Here is a 22,879-nt window from a genome sequence, read left to right as displayed (position 1 = left end):
GCCGAAACTGAGGCCTATTTTGAGGCAAAACCAAAGGAGTACTACCAAAAAGGTATCAAAAAATTGGAAGGTCGTTATAATCGTTGTATCGCTTTTGATCTATGAATTATGTTGAATAATAAAAACGAATTTTGACAAAAAAATGTGTTTTTCTTTGTTAGACCCGGGAGTTATCAGCCAACCTGTTAGGTACTTTTGAACTATTTTTAAAGTAATACCAAATGACTGGATTTGTTTAGCGATGATTTTGGATTTAATCGTTTAGTAATTTCTGTAAACTCAATTTTAGGTCAAAATTCAAAGAAAATCACCCGGTAAATACGATTTATTCAGGGATTCTTCATTAGGAGATTCTTAAGAGTTTTCGTATTCAGTTTTTCGGAATATACCAATTGAATGAAAATAATCATCATGTCCTTGTTTCGATGAAAATAAGTTTTCTTTTAATGATATTAGCTTAGCTTTGGAGATTTGTACTTCCGTTCCAAACAAAAACTTCAGTCTTTCGTTCTTGTCACTGTTTCTGTCCATGTTTCCAAGCTAAATCTGCATAACATAACAATGCTACGTCTATATTCAGAGTTTTATACCAAATTTTATAGATTCAATCATTGATGTAAAGTGTTTGAGGCACGTTTTTACATTTGAGCTAGTAATAATTTTGTTAAAACGCGATTGTTACATAATTTACAATGTGTTATGCAAATAATCTTTTTCGTTCTTGAGAAAAACTCTACTAATTTCTGTTGATTAAACCACTTAACGAAATTAGAACAAAACCTTAAACTCTTTTTAGGATTTAATCGACCTAATTTTTGCTTAATTTATTATAATTTGAATTAGTGCATCGAATTCTTCAAAACGACCACAGCATCTTCAAAACACTCGTTGTCTCTCAACTCTGTTACTCTTGGCGAACGACAGACAACTTCATACCAACAGTAAACGTCACTCCCAGCACAGCTAATCCACCAAACAACTATTTACTGTTGCTAAATAATTTGCCATCCTTTCGCTGCAACAAACTACCCTTCCCCGTGGACGCGGAACTTGCAATCGCTCACAACAGCAAACACCAAAGCAGCACCCCACTACGGAGCGAGCACGTAACCACCATCCCGCGAAGAAGCCAACGAGCAACTGAAAACACACGCGGGGCCGTCGCTTCTTCAAAAGAATTCTTTGCTGGATAAATATTTGCATTTCCTAATTCCTGGCATAAATTATCGCATCGAAGCCCTGCGGCGTCCTTGAAGTCGCTCGAGACCGTTTCTTCGCTACAAAGACGCGTTGCGAGATGACGGGCTGCGAGTGAAAACTTTCACTATTTCTTGCCCCTTTCATCCATCGGATCGTATGGTGGGTGTTCTGGAGCAAGTATTTAAGATGCCCGCACTAGGAGCGCCTTTTTGGAAGCATTAGTGACGGTTTGTTGAGCCACAGCGAGGGACGAGCATCAGTACTGTCACTGACAGACTCTTCTATGCTTTCTTCCTCCGTGCTACCGTGTTGTATAGAAGGGTTGAGATTGTGTGCCGCCCCTCGCACAGCAGCAACCAAAACACGGTTGATTTATAACAGCTTTAAGATGGTACACGTCTACGTTTAGCCACAACCGCAAAGTCTTTTACGCTTTCGGTATCTATTAAGCCCAAAAACGGAACCGTGCCTGTGGTGTGCCTGGGTGGGAGCCGCCCCGGTTTTGTGCGTTGTCTTTACGCTGTTATCGTTGTAAATTTATAAATATTTATCAGACGTGCGATGGGAGATACGGTACCCGTACGGGTTAAACATACATCCACTGTTGACGCGTTTGTTTTTCCATCAATCGAGACGACCTTCAGTGTGTTCGGGATGGGATGGAAAGGTCCTCCAGTGCTCCGCCACTCGCACCAACCGGGTGTACCGATGTAAACATAAAGAGGTCGACATCAATCGAGTGAAATGCTTCGGCAAGAATCAGTTGAGCAAATATTTGTGCGACCGCAAACGCATCGCAACGCAAAGGAAGGGGTTAAGGCAGATCCCCAGCGTCCCCGAAGGAGTACGACAACTACGTTTCTCCATTTAAGTGACATCGAATTTGGGTATCGATGAAATTCATTGCCTTGTACGTTACACAACATCTTTGTATCATCGTGCCCCGATAGGGCATCCTCTTTCCTTGCTCAACAGGATCAACGGAATACGTGTGTGTGTGTGTGAGTGTGTCGATGGAAAGGGTTTCCTTACGCTTTCAAGCACGACAAGCTTAAACACCTTTCGCCCATGAATAATAGAGCACCCAATTTCCGTACTTGGCCGACCGAACCGAAGTAGCAGACGCCGGCTTCACAGTATGGTTTGCTTACGTATTTGGAGTTTGGGAAACTCATCTCAAGTGTGATACCAGCAAGATACATTCATTGCATAAGCTTGCGCTGGTCCTTTTGGCTGTGGGGAAGGAAGGAGCCCGCCCAAAACCAAACGTCTGTGCAGTTGAAATACTTCTTAGCACATTGTGGGTAGCACTTGACAGCGTACAGCACGAGGTATCGATTGAGTGGGCAATAAAATGAAACTGGAAATCGAGCAAAATCGAGCTCCTTGATACGTTACATGTCATTGTAGCAGCACTGAGATATTGGTGGTTACGGTGGTTCCCCGCTCCGGCGACACGATTGATTCTTTCTGGCATTAAATGTTGAAACGATCGAAAAGTTCTTGCGAGTGTTTGGGTGAACCTAGCCGAGACCGAGTCTTGAAAACGATGTAGACCAAGTTCTGTATACCAAAAACCGACTGTGACAGGAAAGGGGATGTGTTGCTCTTAAATGGATATTAAATATTGAATAAATTAAATACTCCCCAAAGCCTCGCAAACGGTTTTGCGGCAAGTGCTGAGGGAAGAGCTGATTCCCTACGATGTCCTCCTCATCTAGGATTTTAGCCCCGGAGTTGGTTGTCCACAAACTAGGGTTTTGAAACAGTTTGGGATGAGAAAATCCTTTCACTACTTTGTGGTTTCAATGTTGCGGTCCTCAAGAAAACGTTCAATAGTTGGGAGAGCAGCTTCACTGCTGCTGGTTTGTCAACAAGTTTGGAAACATTCTCACCGGCTGGGATAAGAGAAATTGAATTTAATATGCAACATGAGGGTAATACATTTTATTACTCACCACCTGTAAGAAAGATTCTTGGATTGAGCTACTTGTCAAGAACGATGACTGTCTTGGAACCGTTAGCTTCTAAAGTAGCTGAAATTAGATCCTTTAGCCCTGAATCACTGTGTCCTTTGGCATGAGACATGAGAAGAAGTATTTAGTTGTAGTAGTTCAAATTCTCTAGGGCGTTTTGGTGTAGTTTAATGCATCCGAATCAGAGCTGAGGATGTTATTCCGTAACATTAAACTAGCGGCTACTTTAATATCCTAATGGCCATTAATTCTTAACTAATTTTTGATACATTGCCGGCTTTTATGGCTCTACGACACTGCGCATTCCCGTGCTTATTCCAATTGAACAGGAATCTATTACTTTCCACCAACTTTGGTCCTGTCTCTAAACGGCTGCTGTTACTCTGGTGGACTGTCCGTCCGTTTCCAACAATGCATTTGCATCAAACAACCATTTTGCAACGATCTACTGTACAAAAGGTGCTAAGAAGCCTTGGGTGCAAATAACGACTCGTGTTTATCCGTGGTCGTGTTTAGCACGAATTTCCCTCCTGCCATCGGCTTAATGATACCAAACAGGCTCATGATCATCGACTTTACTTTAACCTCAACGCTGTCCGTCGTCCATAACGGACAACAGTAGTAAAAACCACCACTAGTCGTTTGTCTGTGAGTGTGTTTTAGGGCTGGAGGAGGCTGAAAAATCTTCCCAACTGGTAACGAGCCTTCCTGGAGCCTTCAATGGATGGCATGGATAGGGGTGGAATGCGAAACGATGGTGGATTATGTAAATTAAAGGATATTGAGAGCCTGGTTAGAACTAACCCGCCTCGCCCAGTTTGGAATGGGTGTTTCGTTTTGTCGAATCGACAGTGGTGTCCGTGTCGATGACCACTTGAGCTGGAGTCGGACGGAGAAAAGGGACCCCGATTTCTTGCTCTTTGCGTTCGAGGCTGCTGTTGCGGTGGCTGTTGTTATCGGTTGTCCTGATTATCGGCGTTACGAGGTGGCAAGAATTCTATGCAAATCCAACGCCACCGACTAGAATGCGCTCTCCGTGACAGGCAAACGTCTGCAGCGGGTTGTGGTTTTTCACAACCAGCATCATCATCATCATCACTCTCTTAAGGGTGAACGCCTACTGGCCATTCTACAACCCGTTTCTTCCCTGCCACTGTCAAGATCGAAACGGCCCGCAAGTGCTTCTCGGAAGTTCATTCAAAGATAATTGATCCAACCATTGCGATGGTGCTGACCATTCCGGTACGCTCCACCACAGTCCGATTGCTCGGGTAATAGGCGATGGAGTAGTCGTACACAAAGTGGTGATCATTGATGGTCGATTTATCATTCGATGGTGAAACCGATGCGAAGACCTTGTGGCAAAGTTTGTCTGCTTCTGTCATAGAGCGCCGGGAAACGACGGAAAGGTAGCAGCAGAAAGCAGAAAACTCATTATACTGCTGCCAACTGCTGCTGCCAATTGGTCCATCCCGGAGTGATGAGTTATGGCTCGGGGTCCGTTGGAGCCGTTGCCGGTTTTTAAGAGTGGGCGCGTGCTGTATGATAAGCTCACATCAAGTGAAGAAGCGTACCATTTGTTGACGTTTCGATCTTAGCGAAAGTGGGTAAGAAAACCAACCAAGCTACTGAATGAGTGTTGTTTTTTTAATTTAATGTTCGTTTCATGATTTTGTCTTGAATTTGAAAAGTTCAAAGAATGGATGTTATATCTACATAAAACATGTCAAATTCAACAGGTTGTTCAAATATTGTCAAACATTTTTTTATCATTCAGTATAATAATTTTGAGAATGTTTTTTATCTTCTCTTTCAGGTAAGCTGTTTTATTAATTATTGCCGTGGATCCAATTCATAAATAGGATATTGGTAAGATTTTATAAAAATCGATAATATTCTGTGTATACCAGGTTTGTGACACAGTCATTGACATTAAAGTTTATTGGTGATTTCCCTGCAAACTTAAATAATTCGATCCACCATTACATTTCTGCGATAGTACATAAACATTAACTGTTCATTTAAATATTTATGCATAAATATTTTATGCTCTCCCACCACACCCCACAAACAACCGAAAAAGGTCAATCATCTTTCTTCGCACTTGATCCGACGGTAATTTGTCACGGTTTGTCAAAAATCATAATTCTCACAACCCTCCCACACTGGGCTGCACGTCGGTATAAAAAGCAAAAAAAAAGAAACGAATAAAGAATCACAATCTCAAACAATTATAGTTTGTGTGGGGATTGCTGATCGTTTCGCTTCAACCATTAACCACGCTCACGTTTCGACACTTCAATTTTATCCATTTTGACTAGCAATCCCTTTTGCTTCGGACCACAGACTGGCCAGTGCGGCGCGGGTACGTTAGGGTTTGGTGGGAAAAAATGTTTATTTTTATTTCCATTTTGAGAGAAAAAAAAAACCCATAACGATTTACCCACCTCGGAGGGCATAAATTGGGGCGAAAGCATTTTATGGTTCATTTGTGCAGTTTGGCCGCCGTAAAACGCTTAGTTAAGCGGGTGCGGAAAGAACGTGATGTAATTTACACTACAGGAGGAAAAAAGTTTGAGTGTGCTTACTTTTTTTGTTGTTGCTGCTTTCTCCAACGAGGGCGTCCGACGAAAACAAACAGGACAAATGGGTTTCGATCGTAAAAGAAACTCAGCTACTGTTGCTGCTGACCCGTACCGGACCAGGACCGAACAGTTGTCGCAGTGGATTTATTTTATTACAACACCGAAAGCAGTTTCATGGAGACGCAATGATAAATTGGGGCAACTGATCGTTTAAATGACCGTGGTATGGTTTCGCACTTCACCGCGATGCAATAAGTGCTGCTGACGTCAAACAAGTCTTGATTTCGTCACAAATAATCCGGTTCGAAGGACTAAGCTTTTCTGTGAGAACGCCTAAAAGTATGCAAAATAAAACATTTAAAAATTATTTATTTTTTACATGATATCTACATTTAAATTTGGTTTTTTATTAAGATTTCTCAATGAGGCTCAGCATTGAAGCACAAGCATAAATAAATAAATGCCAGTGCACATAAATAATTGCTACAAGCACACTCCTTGCAACATGCTTCTCCGCAAAATTCAACAAATCTTGCTACATTGTTGCGAACTATCTTTAATTAAGCTCGAAACATCAAAAGAGACCACCAGCACTTCCGTTCTGTTGTTGTTGTTTTTTTTTGCTACTCTATTCTCCTCTTCCTTCACTGTAACATCCTTCATGTTTAACTACTTCTGCAGCTGCACTTTCCAAAAAGGAAGAAAGTTCATTTCCGCCCCAAGAGGTCAAGCCTACTGCAGTCATTTTTCAACGTCCAGCCACCACCACCACCACCACCACCACAGTACGGTTGCCATTCCGAAGCGGTCTGTGTCTGTGGCCGACCCGGTGCCGCCTCCTTGCCCAACATCCGGACCGGCAATTAAGCAAACGCTTGGGCAGCAAAAACTGTGTCAAAGGCGCCCGGTGAGTGAATGTGTGTAAACCGTTCGGTTTATGGTTCCGATTCGCATTCGGAAAAATGCAAATGTGCACGCTATACAGCCGAACGGATAAGTTTTGTTTCGTAATTAGTCGAACATGTTTCCACCCGCCGCCCTGGGTCCCGGCTTTACCACTCTGAGATCCGAGGTTTTGGGTCGAAAAGTTGGCTGAACTTTAATTTACCGCCAGCTGCATTAGTGCTGTTGTTGAGGGCTTGCACAACAGTGTCAGCGGGGGCGATAGAAGGAGCAAAGGAGTAACTACTCGGCACCACACTAGCGGGCACTGTTTGTCTTAAATCCCGCACACAGGGCAATGGGAAATTTATTCCATTATCCTGATCCAATACACCTTAGTGTGTGCACGGCTACCACTCCCCTTTTGTGCGGGACTCGATGGAGCAACGGTTGAGATTTGTAACGGTTGGTTCTCACGCACATGTTGAGAGGCAATTACAACACGTTGGGTATGTGTGGGATACATCAAGTGAACGAGAACAAGGAAAAACAAGACGAAAAAAACTCGTCACCCATCAGGAGCTCGATATTTAAACACGAAACAATGATTAAAAGTCCCTCGTGTTGGGGCCATTTTAGGAGGAAAAAGAACGTCCCCAAAAATAGAAAATAAACAGAAACAGCGCCCGTGTTTGCGTGTACTTTTTCTATTGGAACTTTTCGTTACATTGTGACTGAAAGGTAGTGCACACGCAGGAAGTCGTTCGTTTTTTAAATCCATAATAATAATCCATTCCCATTTCAATTCCCCGCGCACCAGTGCGGTCCCCTTTTCGACAGCGTAGCGTGCCTGGGTCCCTAGGTGTGAATTGATTGTTGTTATAGCCCTCAGGCCTACTTCACCCGATACGGATGCGATATGGGATGCGATCTTCATCCGGCTGTAATTCGGGAATTGAAATAAATTTGTGCTCCCATTAGAATACTATTTACATGCGATTTTAAGGGTACGCTCGCTGTTTTTCTTATCCGCGAGTCCGTTCAACAGTTTTTGCTACAATTTCTGGTTGGGTTTTCCTTTTTTACTGCGCTCCAAAACGACCATACCACCGTGAAACGAGCCCGTCCCGGGAGCCATTTTCGGGGGCCCATTCACATTCATCCCCGGGCCGGGTGAAAGTGGAACGACGCAAACGGTACGATAATGTGATGCCATTTTCGCTCGCATCCGTAGCGTCTGCCGCATGTCTGTCGGGGAGTCGGGCCGGAGCGTTGCAACCGATGCTGGAAGTCGTCTTTTCTGTCCCTTGGCGCTCAGGTTTCGGGCGCCGTTTTGTAAGGTTATCTTCAGTGTTGGTGGCGGTTGTTGGCGAGGATGTTGTCGGGCAGCTTGCGGCGCTGGAGGCAGCAGGAGGCTCGTTTCGGCTAACGTGCTTTTTGCCGTGTCGTTTGGTTGACTTTAAGTGTGGGGCATACCTGGGTTGTTTCGCATTTTACATCATCGGTAAAGGTGCATTTGCGGCCAAAAATTGAAGTTGCGTTCATTTTAAACACTGTTGAAGAAAATTGTAAAAAGTACACCCAATAATGAAAATAACAACAACTAATTAAGTACTTTTAATTTACTCAATATTGTGTCTTTTTTATCCTTAAAGTGAATCATAATAAGCAATAAAATTTCTAATAAAAAATAGTCAATATTATACGCGTTTTTCCCTAAATGTCTTAATTGTAGTTTAACTTGTTAAAACAAAGCTCTACGTTTTGATATATTTTTATAATCTTTTTCCGACATTTTTTCCCATCTAAACGATTCTGTTTAAAAAAAATCCTTTATTCTATACCGTTAAAATTTATGGCTGCTTTATGCTGCTGATTTTACACGGCCAGCAGTCACATAAAAGGTAAAACTGCAGCACTGTTTTGAGCAATGCTGACCAACGCCACCCAACATGCCAACATGAAAGTGAAAAGAATGAAAACAACCACCATACTCCTCTCCTGTGTTCTTCCATGAGCGTTCTATCGTAAAATCGGCCCTCTTGAAACCCAGCCAGCATAAAATGGCCACTGGACATACACCACACAAGCCGTAACGAGAAAGAAAAAAACAACTACCACAACCCTTCTCATGTTCCTGTTTTGTACACTGTTCCGTGCAGAATCGCATGCTGAACGACACGCTGGCAAGAATCAGCTCACACCAAAGGGCCTTTTTTTGTACGGCTGAAAGAAGAATAGTGACGGTGGCCTTGGTTTGTTTCACCTGGCCTGTGATAGTTTCGGGGTTTGAGCGCACGAAAAGGTACGAGCCGACAGCAAAAAAAATCGATAGTGTTCCGTTCGATTGTTCGATCGACTGGACCTTTTTTGGCTCTGAGCGCTTTCTTCCGTTGCCCGTGCTCTGGTCAATTCTTTCGAGAGTTTAAAGTGTCTATTCATTATTTGATGGTTGTCCCTGAGCGGCACTGGGAGGGGGTTGCCTTGATTTAGTTCCACCGCACGGTCCAGCGCCTCCATCAATGGGCGTAGCACCGGGCAGCACTGTTTTATAGTGTAGCGTAAACGGTAGCGTAACCGTGCCCTCTGCATTGACATAATTTTTGCACTTTCTCTTCAATTGACAGAATGATTTATCTGTCTACCTGTGTGCGGGTTTGGCTGTTGCGCTTGGGATTTGTTTAAGGGTGGAAAGCGCGTTGGACAAAGACTGGCCAGTAAGCAGAAAAATTTGGGTATCGGGTTTTGGGGTGACCACAAGGAAACGTTAGGATTCTCACGAGATTTGAGACATTGAACATCAATTATGGTTTCAATTGGATGATAAATGAGCAATTAAGTTCATTTTTACCTCATTAAATTATCCTTTAATATCATGATATCGATATATTATATGATTTCAAGCGCAAAAGCAGAACAAATGGCAACAGTTTATCAAACTGCTCTGCAAAATGTAGGAATCTATTTTATATGTTATTTTTCGCTCGATTCCAAGACATCTTCGGCCGGTCTCGTGGTACAGTTGTTAACTTGCACAACGTGGGCCATGGGTTCAATCCCCATATGGACCACATCACCCCATACGTAGGAGAGTTTATTCAGCTATGGGTAATCAATCGTTAAGGCACTGAATGTCAAGCCCATTAGTGATATAGGCAGGCCTAAACCAAGAACAGTTTAAAGAAAATCTAGAAAGAACAGGAAAACACATTTGATTTTAAGAAAGTAAACAATCTCCCATATCTAAAACAAATACTTTATGTCAACGAAAAAAATTAAATTAAAAAGAAAATATTACATATACATGTTTGAAGAAAGAAGACATTTTTATGCAAGCTTTTATTAACTTACTTTGATACAAATGATTACAAAAAAATCTTCATTATAATTCAGCAACTTCAAGAATTTATTTCCTTATCATATATTTTACTAACATTAACATATTTATAAACCTATCTTATCACGAATTGAATTTGAGCCTAACATTTTCAAACTGTTATTCTATTCTTCATTCACCACACCTTACGCTATCACCGACAGACGAGTTATAGATTTTTTCAATCTTAGATTCCCCACCATCAAACCTTTAGCTTGAGTATAGCACCAAATGCTGATGACTTTCAACCTGGGAAAGGGAAAGCCAAATGGCTTCCCCATACTTAAAGAGAACTGAGTTGACTGGTTGGAGAGCAACCAATGAAAAAAAAACACAATGGAACAAATTTAAACCACTCGGCACAGAGGGCAAACCAAGAGCTCACCGAACTTTGACCATTATTATTGAAAACTCGAATCGATAAACGTGAAAACTCACCGCACTGCTGTGCCGGACTTTGCATGCACTGGAAGCTAGAAAAGTTTCGAGTCCAACTGACCGAAGGGATGAAGCGGAGCGTAAACAAACTTGAGAATTTTAATTTCCCTCAAACCGCCAGCTAGCATGCCGGTTCTGGGTTGGGAAAGAGAAACGGCCTTTACCGGAGCAAGTGGGCAAGTCGGGAGTGCCACATTGGTTGAAAATCAATTTCCATTTCGGTGGTTGAGTTCATTTCCTCTCGCTTCAAATGGAGTCAGCCTGTTCGGCCTGGGTAAGAGTGTTTAAGCCCGGATCTGCATAAACACCAAAAGTCGACAAAGGTTGAGTTGAGTTCGGAAGAAGCTTGAAGCACTCAGGGAAGGAATACCGATCGATCGAGTGTTTTGGATATTTTAACCGAAAGAATGCCAAGGGAACAAGGGGCGCGAGAGTGGAACGGTCAGTACGGTTGCGGTCGCCCGAGGTTGTCCCACACGCACACTTTGTTTCGGAGCGGTTCGAGCTAAATCTATCAATTACAAATCAAACACAGACACAGTTTGCCCACAATTCAGAACCACAGGCATGGGTGTAGTTTTCCATTCCGTGCACTCCCAGCTAACGGTCTAGAATCGATGACTCGATGGCAAGTTTTAGCGAGTATGCTTGATTACAATTGTTATTCCATCGGTGATTGCTTGGCACTTGTATTGACTTTACAGTGTAATGGTACGACTGGGTGCACGTTACCGTCAAATGTCGCGCAAAATGGCTGTAAAAATGGAGTTAAAAAGTAACCTCCTGCTAGCAGATGCATTTAGAACGAATGTTTGTTTACCCGCGCCCGTCACTTTGGCAAATAAAGTTTTTCTGCAGTAAGTATAGACAGCTGCCGATTGTACCTGTTTGTTGTGTGGATTTGCTTTTACGTGAATGAAGTGATATGCTTATTTGAATTATTCTTATTTGAAAGTTGTTTCATATTTTGATTATTTTCTGATCTCTATATAATTCAATAAAATGAAAGAATTTTTCATTTGATGGAACTGGAACTATCATTTTGGTTAGTTGCCTAATTTCAGAGGCTAGTGATCGTAATTCAAGTTTTGGTGTGTCTTATCCTCCCTTGAAATAATGGATGTTTAATAATTGTATAATAATTGAAATACAAAATAAAAATTATAATAAGTTATTAATTTTAGTAACAAAGCGAAGAACTTTATTGTTCCCTTTCGATACCTTACCAGAGAGTGCCTCACCGATATTATTATTTCAAAAAAAAATCTCAAACAGTTAATTTATAAACTGATTCAAGACACCAAAAATCAATAACCTATAAACTTAATTAATGACTGTCGATTTACGAAACAAACGCACGGGAGCGCTCCTGCTGCTGCACGAAACGAAGGACATCAATTACGGCTGAGCCAGCATGCGAGAAAACCGTTCCACTCATCAAGTAAGAAAGCTTTTAGATTCAATGTTTTCGCCCTTCCCTTCGTCTGCCGTTCTAAAAGCTTCTTGGAAGCGTAGCAAAACTGAGTGTTAAATGGACGAAGTAGCTACGGTGGGACGCGTGTGTTTTATGTGTGTGTGTGTGTGTTGCTGCTGTGAATCGTGGTTAGACACTCGAACCATGCAAAGACGACACCCGGTCATGAAAAAGTGAAACCACCCCTTAACCTCCTTCAGCAAAAAACAAACTCCAAAGAAAAAACTAAAAGCCCAATGACATCTCAGCAAACCGCTCGTACGCTGTACGGAAGCGTTTTTTTCTTCTGCTCTCCCATCACAGCCCATCGGCAAACCGCTTCCGGCAGCTTTCAGCAAGCGACGCTTGATGAGACCTGGTGCGCGGGTGCCTTCGGTGGTTTATTTCGCCACACGCAAAAGACGACACTGTGACACCAGGCGAAGGCAATCATGCACTTGCTCGTTGTCAACCTTCTTTCCCATCCCCGGAGGGGTTTCTTATGCCTTTTTTGCGCCAAGCGAAAATCGACAGATCAATTAATTAAACTGCATTTTCTGCTTCCTTGGCGCGTGGTGGTGAAGGCGCGGGCCGACATCATCACGCTTCGTTTTGCTGGCGTTGACACAAAAAAGCGGTAGCACGCCCGGCACATGGTAGGCGGGTTGATGCTGGGAAGCTTCCAATGGTAGAGCACGAGGTGGAATTTGGTTAACAGCAGCAGCAGCAACCGAACGGCACGACAGTTTGCCTTCTTCACTAATTGCGCTGAAATTAAGCAACCATGATGACATGGCACACACACACACACAGCCTCGGCCATGCTTGACGATGGAGGTCCCTTTCGGAACCGTGCAAGGAAGGCGAATTAAGTGCATTGAAAGCACATCGAATGTCGGGTGTCACGTACGATGGCATCCCTACAGGGAAGAAAGCCAACGCAAGAGCCTCAACACTCAAGAGAGCAAATTATCCATCCAGCAGCCACCCGCTACAGGAAAGGTGTTGGAAAAATCATCAACACTCCGAACAAGCACGAAGCAAAAAGCAATCCATGTATTGTGTTGGAGGCAAGAGCAAGAAGCAAATTCAATTATCGAATAAAATTGTACAGAAATGCTTTAAATTCCACTTTAAAACCCCAAAAAACACTCTCTCTCTCTCTCAAACATCCCTTCAATTAAAGAGCTACGAGTATGAGTGAGTGTGAATAATTCAACTCTATTTGAATTCCACCGCGCAGGGCAGCGGTGATCGAATCGAAAACCAAAAACAGACGTTACACAGCCCTTAAGCATTGGTCACATTATTCCAATTTGCGCCAATTCCAATTCCATCTTCCTTCGCGCTGGACCATCGCGCTGTGCATTGCTGTACCGAAACCCATCCCAGGCTGTAACGGGCTTCGCACATACATTGTGCTATTAATTATTTTTTAATGACAGTTTAATTTGATTGTGATTTATTCTTCACTTCGTTTGTTGTGTTTGATTGTTTTTATCTGTCTCGGTTGGTGGGGTTTTTGTTATCCTTTTCTCTGCGTTCTTTTTGTTGTTTTTTTGGGGCATGTGTTTTACAGGGTTTCCCACGATTTATTGGTCAGTTCCCATGTTTTTTTTTTTGCGTTTCCACAATTTTTTGATCATATACCACAGATTTTTGGTTCGTTCCCATAATTTATTGGAATGTTCCGATTAGATATCAATACAATTGCACTAAAAAATTCTGGGAAACGGCCAAAATATCGTGGGAAACCCTGTATGTGAGGTTTTGGGAGGAGAAATGCAACACATTATCATGTGGGAGCTTACCACCTGTTTATTTTTGTTTTTGCGTGTGTCTATGCTCTGTATGCATTGTTTGGGTAAGTTCAGCTTCACAATATTTGTCATGCTGGCAAGATGCGAATTACACTATTTTCCACGAACTGTTTCATGCTTCCCTGCTTTAAGTAGAATAATAAAAGGGCTCAGGAATGGATGCTGCTCGTGACTAAAGAGCGAAAGTAATTAATGTGTCCGTGCTAAATGCTGTTTGTGTTCGAAACAATTTAATGCGACCGAAAATGCTTTAACGGTAGCTGGTTCAGTTTGTAAATGTAAATATGCGCTACGTAATGTTAAAAATACACTGCACATATATTGATTTGAAGAACATTGCAGGAAGGTGGATGGAACATTAAATAATCGAAATTATTGACTTTAATAGAACAAACCCTAAACAAATAAAACAAACAAAGCTTGAATATTACTTTAAAAAAAAAACAAATTAAATGTTAGCTTTTTTTAAATAATAAAATTAAATTCTTCGTTATTTTAACGAATAAAGAATAGCATACATGTCTCGAAATGGGTTCCAATGTGTCTGAAGTTTTTGGAATTTATTAATTGAAGACAGGACCAACCTACAACCAGCAAGTGCTTTTTCCGGCTAGACGAAATAAATCTCCCAACTGTCACCATTCTCAACAAGACGACTTGTGTCTTGTGCGATCTCCTCCACTGCGCTCCTTCCATGTGAAGGCCAACCGTTTTCCACACAGAAGACACTTATCGGATGTACACGCCCCGGCGAGCAGATTATTCGCGTTGGCAACCTTCAACGCACTCCGCACGCGAGTACACGAATTTACCGGCTCAATGATTACACGGGTGTACGCTATACATTACACAACTTGGCGCTGAGTAGGAAAGCTATGCGGCAAACAAAACAACTTTAAGCTCGTGCTTCTTCACCAAACAACGGCGGTTGAAGTTGCTCTGCTACAACAGAGCACGATCTCAAAATGCTGATGGGAAAATGCTGTAAACAACAAACCGAATCCGAACTCAGCACACGAATCGGCGGTTGGGAAATCCGGTCTGTCAATGCTTGATTCATAAATATTTCCCATCGAATATGAAACTACTTTTCTAGGGTGGGGATGTTTTTTTTTTGCTCGACAACAACAACAAAAAATCGACACAAAAAGCACATTTTGCCAATGCGACGTACTCAGCGTCGGTGAGATGTTTTGAACGCTTCGCTGCTAGTGTGCCCTCTTGCAAAGTGGCTTACTGTACGGAAAGATGGAAATAAAATCTCCAACCCCAAAACGATGCTGCGGCACATTGCATGTACACGTTTGTGTGGCCGCTTTTTAAAATTGAAAACTTTTTCCATACCACTTTCCAGTCCACCTTTTTTCTGGTGCGGCATATTCCATCTCCCAAAACACAGCTATAGCTACACACTTCGCGATCAAAATTGCGCAAAAAGAGGACAGACGGCGCAGAAAACATCCACAGAAGAAGAAGCAAACTGCAAACGCTTCAAAATGCAAAGCATGCGAAACACAACAATCGCAAATCCTGCCTTAGCTACCGCAGTTGGGGTAAGTTGGCTCTCACAAAGCGACTACACACAACAACAAAAAATGGTTGACGAAATTGAAAAATCATTGAACGTTTATTGAATCATTGTGCCTGCAAAAGCTCGTTCCGATCGGTGCCACAGCACAAGAATGCTTCTGACTGCAACTTTTTCGCTCCCAAAAACCTGCCAAGGGCTACACTCTCGACTCGAAATGCTGCTGCTACTGCTGCCGCCTGGCACTTGGGACTCCTTGGGGAGATTATTCATTGATGGAAAAGTTTTGCTGCATCCGAATCGGGGCTGTGCAGCCTTCGTCGATTGGACCGGGAGAATTCAAAAATTGGCTGGCAAAGGAGGCAGTCCAAAAGGGCTAAGATTAATATTTCCCCCAAGCTTTGACGTAAAAGTTGCACTTTGACGCTGTGTCAGGCTAACCTTACTCTTGGCCGTGATCATTGTACTCTGTCCTTCCGGCTAAACAATATGTTCAGTCCAGTCCAGGGTTGTTTTGTTTGCCTTGTATCCCGTTGCACCGCTTGGGATATTGGAAAGGATTACGATGTAGAGAAGCAACGTACGGCAAAGTAAAGAAAGATGGAGCGTTTACTTTGTTGCCTTGCCTTCTGATGGACTTGTGACCTCAATCACAATTGACAAATATTGACGATGGAGTGTGCTTGAGCTATTGAACTTTGGACCGCCTTTGTGAAATCATTCCGCTACACTCACCGAGATGAAGAATTAATAAATGCTCTCGGGTAGCTATTGTGGTAAGGTGCATTGTGTTCACAAATTAATTTTATGTAAATATACATTTTGATTCAAATGTGGTCATTCTAAAGTGTAATACATTGAAGTAGAAACATAGTCATTACTTTGTGATCAATATTGTCTCGTATGGTAAAACTGCAAAATATTCAATTTTCTTTTGCTCTATTAGCTTTCCTTTTTTGGACGTCAAAGGAGTAATATCGTTATTTTTTATGTAGTAGCCTATAATCGCATTCACTATTTCAGCTTTTATCTGTTTTGTATTAAAATCTACAAAAATGTGTGATAACGTATGTTTGTAAATACACTTTTGCTATGTAGATTGCATACCTGCAGGCGTTTTTGTTCATGAACATGTCTGTTGCAAGTATCACTAAATCCATAAGCTAAAATTTTGCAATTTTAAAAATTGCATCTAAGGACCCAATGCACATAATGCAGAAACTATTCGCACATGGTTCGGACAAAACGGTATAATTCTTCACCTTCCAATATTTGAAAATGGCGGTACGTGCCACCGGGTGCACACGGGAACAAAACGAATACAATGGAAACAAGAGCGATAACTCACCGAGAGAGAAAAAAAAACCCACTGCTACGCTCCAGCACGATGACGGCCTTAAATGTATGCCAGCGTCTGAATGTGTGTCGTTTGAGGTTGTCTGCATGCTGCTAGCCATCACGCGCGAGCAAGCCGTACAATAAATCATTCATTTTAATTAAAACTAGAGAACGTGGCTGGGAAGAAAGTATGCACAAAAGACGGACGGTGAAAGGAATAGCGCATGTGAGTATTCGAGCTTTCAAAGAAAGGACATTCTTTTATGTGCGCGTGTCAGTTGCTTTTAGGTAAGGTAATCTGGATGAATAGAGTGAATCCATGTATGGTTCTTTATAAAGACGGTAAAAGCTCACTATGGACTCACTCAAATTTCTAACATTTTGTATGAAGAATCAAAGTATGGAATAATGCATTCATTTTTAGCAAGTAATAAATTCACTCTAAATGAAAATAGAAACTAAAGCGTTTTTTCGACTTTCATCACTTCAAAACTATCACCATCAACAGTCCTCGTGCAGTGAAAAAAGGCAACCGTTTTCCGAAACTATTCGCTCCTATTCATATGTGCCTGCGTGCTGGGCTATATTTTAACCGTCCCAAACGATCCCCCCCGGGCGGCATGATTTGCAGGCTTGTGAATGTGAGGGAATGACTGATGACTGACCACGTGGCAGCTCGAAAAGAACAGGCTATTCTTCAACTTTTGCCGCCCGGTTTGTGTGCGATGCGCTTGTCTGCCTTGACTCTGCCGACGAAGGCGCAACAATTCAACAGTTGTGTTCCGGTGGTTTGGCCTGCCTGTGTGTCTGGTCGTATCTCTCGAGCAGTGCCCGTTTGCTCGGCTACGCTCCACCCGGGGTGTGCTGACGGATGAAATCCACTCTACCGCAAAAATGTCCGTAACTATAACCACACTCATGAGGCGATTGTATGAATATTCTTTTCACTCCTTCCCAGTTCGGGCAAGGATTTTCGGAATGAACCCCCAATGGTGCTCTGGCCCAGCTGGGTAGTTGGGGCTTTGACTCATCCCCCAGATGAGCTTTTAACAAAAAAACTCCCACCTTTTTCATTCAGCCCACCCAACCCAACCAAACTGCTGACCGAGGAGTTTTGGTGCAATTTTCGGGATTTTCGGTTTATTTGAAAACGGACTAAAACTGAAGTGTTTGGTGTGGTGTGGTTCTATTCTCTTTCGGGCGCTATGGTAAAGGCTTGGCCCCGGATGTTGCACTTGACATGCATATCAAGCGGTATGATGCTCTGCGGTTAAGTGAGCTCCTTCCCGTAGGCCACTCATTTAGTTGCGATGCAGACACGCAGATGCTCTAACTGAGGAAGGCCACGGGTGATGCAAAATGCTTAACCAGCGGATATTAACACCAACTGGTTCGGTTGAAAATCATCAATTTAAGTTGTTGAGAATTTGCCAACCGCAATCAAACGCTTTGCTGCAACTGCCGGCGATTGGAATTTAAAGTGGTTGTAATGTTGGTCAGTTTGCTCAATTTCACCTGCCGCTATCTAGCTTTGTGTTTTGAGCAGTTCAATTTAATTTAGCTACAAAAAGATAATGACGCTTGTAACGATTTTATTTAGAAGTTTTTTTATTACTTGTTCCAATTATTATGTGTGATTAAAATGCACTTCATCTTTGTTTCATTTATTATTTTTCATACACGACTGTTCTCATTTTTTGTGTTTGTGGTTTCATTTCATATAGCTTTTTGGGTTTCCAATTGGATTTTTTTTCATGTTATATATCTTTTGCATGTTTCTGTCATATTTTTTACCTTTTTAAACAAAGATGATTAAATTTTAACTAAGACGAGTAAATATTTTATATGACTTCGTTATGTTATATATCGCTCTTTTGTCTTAATTATCTTGAAATGTTTTACCTGAAAGCTTAAATTATTAATAATACTGTGACAACTTTATCAAACACGACAAGAATTGCTGCAATTTCAACGAGCAATAACTTATTCAAAGCTTAAATTGAAGGAAGCAATAAAACCGACCTATAATGCAACACTTAATTGCCGATTCCAAGCAGCTCATTAACTCATTCAACCTTTTCAAACGGCGTCATAAATATTCTCAGCGCGTCATGATAATTAACAAAAGCGACATCATTCCTTCCCGCCTTCAACAGAATCGAAATACCGTAAATGCAATAAACCATGGCAGCACTTCGAACTCATCCATCGTGTCCCGCCAGCAATAATGATGATCACGGTGATGGCACACCGTTTGACGACATTCCATAGTGTGACGCTTTTTCTAGTGACATGCACACATGTACGCAGTGTGTCCCAGTCCCAGAAATGCTCACCTCGTCATGCTTTTACGCTTTGGTTTTTGCGTTTTTTTGCAGAAGCCATTTTTTCATGCGCTCCGGGTCTTGCTCTCACCAACAATCTATACGCGTCATGCTCTTATCATGCGCCATTTAATCGACAACGATATGGTTTGTGTTAAAACTTACTCCATCGAGCGCCGAGTCTCCGTTACCGTCCCGTTTAAGCGCAATTGGGGGAAAAATGAACACAGACAAAAAAATAATACTACAGCGAGAGAAAGTTCAGATACATCATCCTCCATTTCGGGCGAGCAAGAGACCCTAGCGCATGGTAATTGAATTTTAAAACCCCGAACTCTTGCAAGCGCACATAAATATTAATTTCATCAGCTCGTTGGAAATGTGTTCGTGTTTTAACAGATTTATGAATCCGTAATGAAGAACGAACAAAAGCGTCGGACAGGGCGCTACCGGACAGGACGAAGGCATGCAGGCATGCAGGAAGGTGCATGATGCACGCGAGCTTGTTCTTTTTCATCACTCTGCCTCAACAGATGAGTGCATGTTTTTTTATTCTTCATCCCAACTTAAGGGAGCGTCCCGCTGAGGTGCGAGAGAACGGCGGCTGAAACACTTGTTCGATGACACGTTCTCTTTAGAACACCGCTCAAACGCATCAAGATGGGAACGGCAGTGCATCGTGGCACGGGCGCTGAAAAGTGCACACAGAACAATCTGCATAAGAACCATGCACAATGGTGTACAGCGTGTTGTGTGCGGGTGTTACTTTTTATCAGCTTCCTTCCCACAGGACCGGCAGAGACACGTCGAATGGAGATTTATGCGGTGTGCTGCTGCCGGCACTAGGCAAAAATCTAGTGGTTGTGTGCATTTTCAGCACGCTTGCTTTCTTCGGTGGTGCTTCAACGAGATCGGATTTCTGCCATTTATTTTGCTCTCCCTGCTTTCGTTCTTCCGATAGATTATGGCTGAAGACTGCATAGTGTGCTGAACAAGAAACAGAGTGCTAGAATACATTTCATTCTTTTGAATGCGATTCAAAGCTCTCGAAATCTCTTAATAATATTCTTTTGTTGCACAGTCAATGTTACTGTCGGTTTTAAGCAGTTTAAGTATTCATGCCCTGAAATGGAATGACTGTAGGATGATGTTACGCTTCTTTACATTGCATTCAGTGATTTAGGTGTTACAATGAACAAAGATAATATTGACCATTGTGAATGAAGATATTGACATTGTGGATGTGTTTGAACAAAGATTGTTTACATTATCTAATTTTAATTTTTCTTTTCATATTTGATTTTCATTCTACTATGACCATTACATTCCAATACGGGAAATGTGTACCTTGTTGCATACTTTGAGGCGTTAATTTCCTAACGAATAGTTACCAAAAGCGTATACCTAGCATATTTTAAGGCGGAAAATACAAAAGAACGATAGTTCTTGGCTTGCAACTGCATCATTATAGTAAAATTCAAGACGATTAATGCATTTTCTTAGCAGCTGCATCAGTCTACACTTGCAAAAGTCATTATTATCAGCACAAAACCCAAAATCTCCTCTCTTGTTCGGTTTAAAGTCACGCGATACCTTAATTGCACTGATTATTGGTGAATCTCGTCCACATTAAGTCCCCTTTTCATCGATCATAAATCATCGCATCCTGCGCATCCTGGCCAGCGTCCAGCAATCAACCATTTTACGACATTCGGCAGCAACAGCAAATCGATCGAATTTATGGTTTATGGCATTGTGTGTGTGGCCCACCGTGCTTAATTGGAGTCCGATTCAACCCGATTGCACAAATTTCCACAACAATGCATCCACAATCGGGAAACGGAACACGTGGGGTGTTTTTGACGAACTCCATAGCCAGCTGCATGATCGCGCGGAGCATGACACGATAGTAGTAGTAGTGGCAGAAAGGGTGGATCACGCACGATACGAGAAAAGCGATAAAATTAAACGCACCATTTCTCATGCGGAACGCTTCCGGGGATGGGTGCTGGTTGGAAAAAGCGCGGCGTACACCTCGCCGGCTTGCTGTTAGGGGAAGGGAGTATGCTGATTGTGCCTCGGGCTGTGCTGTCTATCTTAATTAACATCTAAATGATATGTCAAACAGCGCATCGGCCTAATTAATTAATTCGTATGAATTATGATGATTCGCGCAACGTGTTCGATCGATCTGGAGGCAGTCGGCGAGCCAGTCCAGCATCGCCGCGAAACAGGATGCCGTGGGAAAAGTTGTTCAAATTGGGCGCTGCTCGTTCAGGGCCGGATGCAAAAAGGCACGGAACGGCAAACGATGACTCTTGAATTTTGAGACGGTGGTGGCAGAGTGATGCGGTTTAGCTATGCAAAATTGATTCGTTGTGCTTTTGTTTTCGGCAGGCGTGGGTAAGTCTCGGTTGGAAAAGACATATCATGTCCGGTTGATTGGGGGAAAGGAAATTACAACGAAATTACAGTTTAATGGATTTATTAAATAAAGCTACAGCTAACACTATATCTTGATATTGATACTTTGTAGCATATACTGTTTATCGTCAAATGATCATAGAATCAAGAAGTTGACTCCTAGTCAAGAAATACTACATGAAACCAGTTGAAGTTTACTTAATTTTGAGAAAACCCATGAAATCATAGAATGAATAGCATAAAAAGTAGCTTTTAATTTATCATGAATCATTAATGCATTCAATTCAATATACTTTTGATAGGTTCCGAAACAAGAAGCTTAAGCGATTAATTCCTAAAGCACTCATTCGCTGCTATTCCAATTCACTCGTCCAAACCCACGCCTTACTCCCGAACCATCCATCCACGACGTATTGCTCCCCCTTCTCAGCCCGTGTTGTGGGATTGGAAATTATCTGTATAAATTAAACATCCACCAGCGCTGCTAAACGTTGCTACCGCTCGGGCAAGAAAAACTCCCAGCGGAATTGCACCGTCCATCGGTCGTCCCAATGATTTGCTGGTTTCCATTTCCGAGCGTTACTGCACATTGATTCACGAACACACCCGTGTGCGCCATCATTTGCTTACAATTAGTTTACACTTTCACTGTGCAGCAGCCCGACCACGATGAGCAGACGATGGGTTTAGATCCGAACCCCCGGGTCCGGGATTTCGCAAACCCTTGCTCGACCGAAAGTTTTGCCGTCCTCTCAGGGGGGCAGAGTCACCGATGCATCGATACGGTACCACCCCGAACCGCTCCACGAGCGAGTGTGTCATCGGAGTCACGCTGACCGACCATCGGCGACCAGTGCCAACCGAAACCATCCGAGCTAGGCGCAGGCACAGGACGCTCGAGTGGAATAATTTAATTATACCAACTTCATCGAAATCGCATCACACTCGGCACTCGAGAGCACTGGAGAGAGCGGCGGGCACACACTGTGCCGAGTGTGGTCGGTCCGTTGCGTTCGACTTGTTGGGTTGAAGACGGGTTGCAGGTTCGGGTTTGTGGTGTCACCGTGTGGCGGTATGCGACACGATGGACAATCGATCGACGTACCCTCACACACACACAGGCGCACACACACACACTGACCATCAGCGTCTAATTAATATTCTACAAAGTTATCGATGACGATAATTGGTAGGAAAATATATCGCATTTCATTAGGCCGATTGATCTGCGGCCGGCGGCACACGCACACCATCGATCGTTTCGGCACTTTGAGTGTCTGAGTGCGAGCGTGTGTGTGCGAATAAGTGGTCAGTTTTGGTTTCGTTTCAGTGGTTCGTGCGTCCAATGGAAAGTGTGGGTAAAATCCCAATTTCCCCCATTAGAATTTCCGTTTTCTCGTTTCAATATCACAGCATGGAAAATGAGAACTTAATCGATTACTCTTTTTTTGCAGCTCGTTCATTGTACAGTTTCGTTGAATGGAAGGGTTGAAATTGATTTGCGGTAGGGTTGTCCCAGTAGTATTACAAAACTA

General features: G+C 42.6%; 1 protein-coding gene across 2 annotated transcripts in view; it reads left to right on the top strand.

The window, feature by feature from the left end:
• LOC133393081 (uncharacterized) overlaps nt 1-22,879 on the top strand; it is a 412,772-nt gene that overhangs the window by 114,175 nt on the left and 275,718 nt on the right. The gene's annotated exons all lie outside the window — the stretch shown is intronic.

The sequence above is a fragment of the Anopheles gambiae genome, chromosome 3, assembly GCF_943734735.2.
Source record: "Anopheles gambiae chromosome 3, idAnoGambNW_F1_1, whole genome shotgun sequence".
Lineage (NCBI taxonomy): Eukaryota > Metazoa > Arthropoda > Insecta > Diptera > Culicidae > Anopheles > Anopheles gambiae.
Note: the sequence above shows the minus strand (reverse complement) of the source record. Positions and strands in the feature narration are given on the sequence as shown.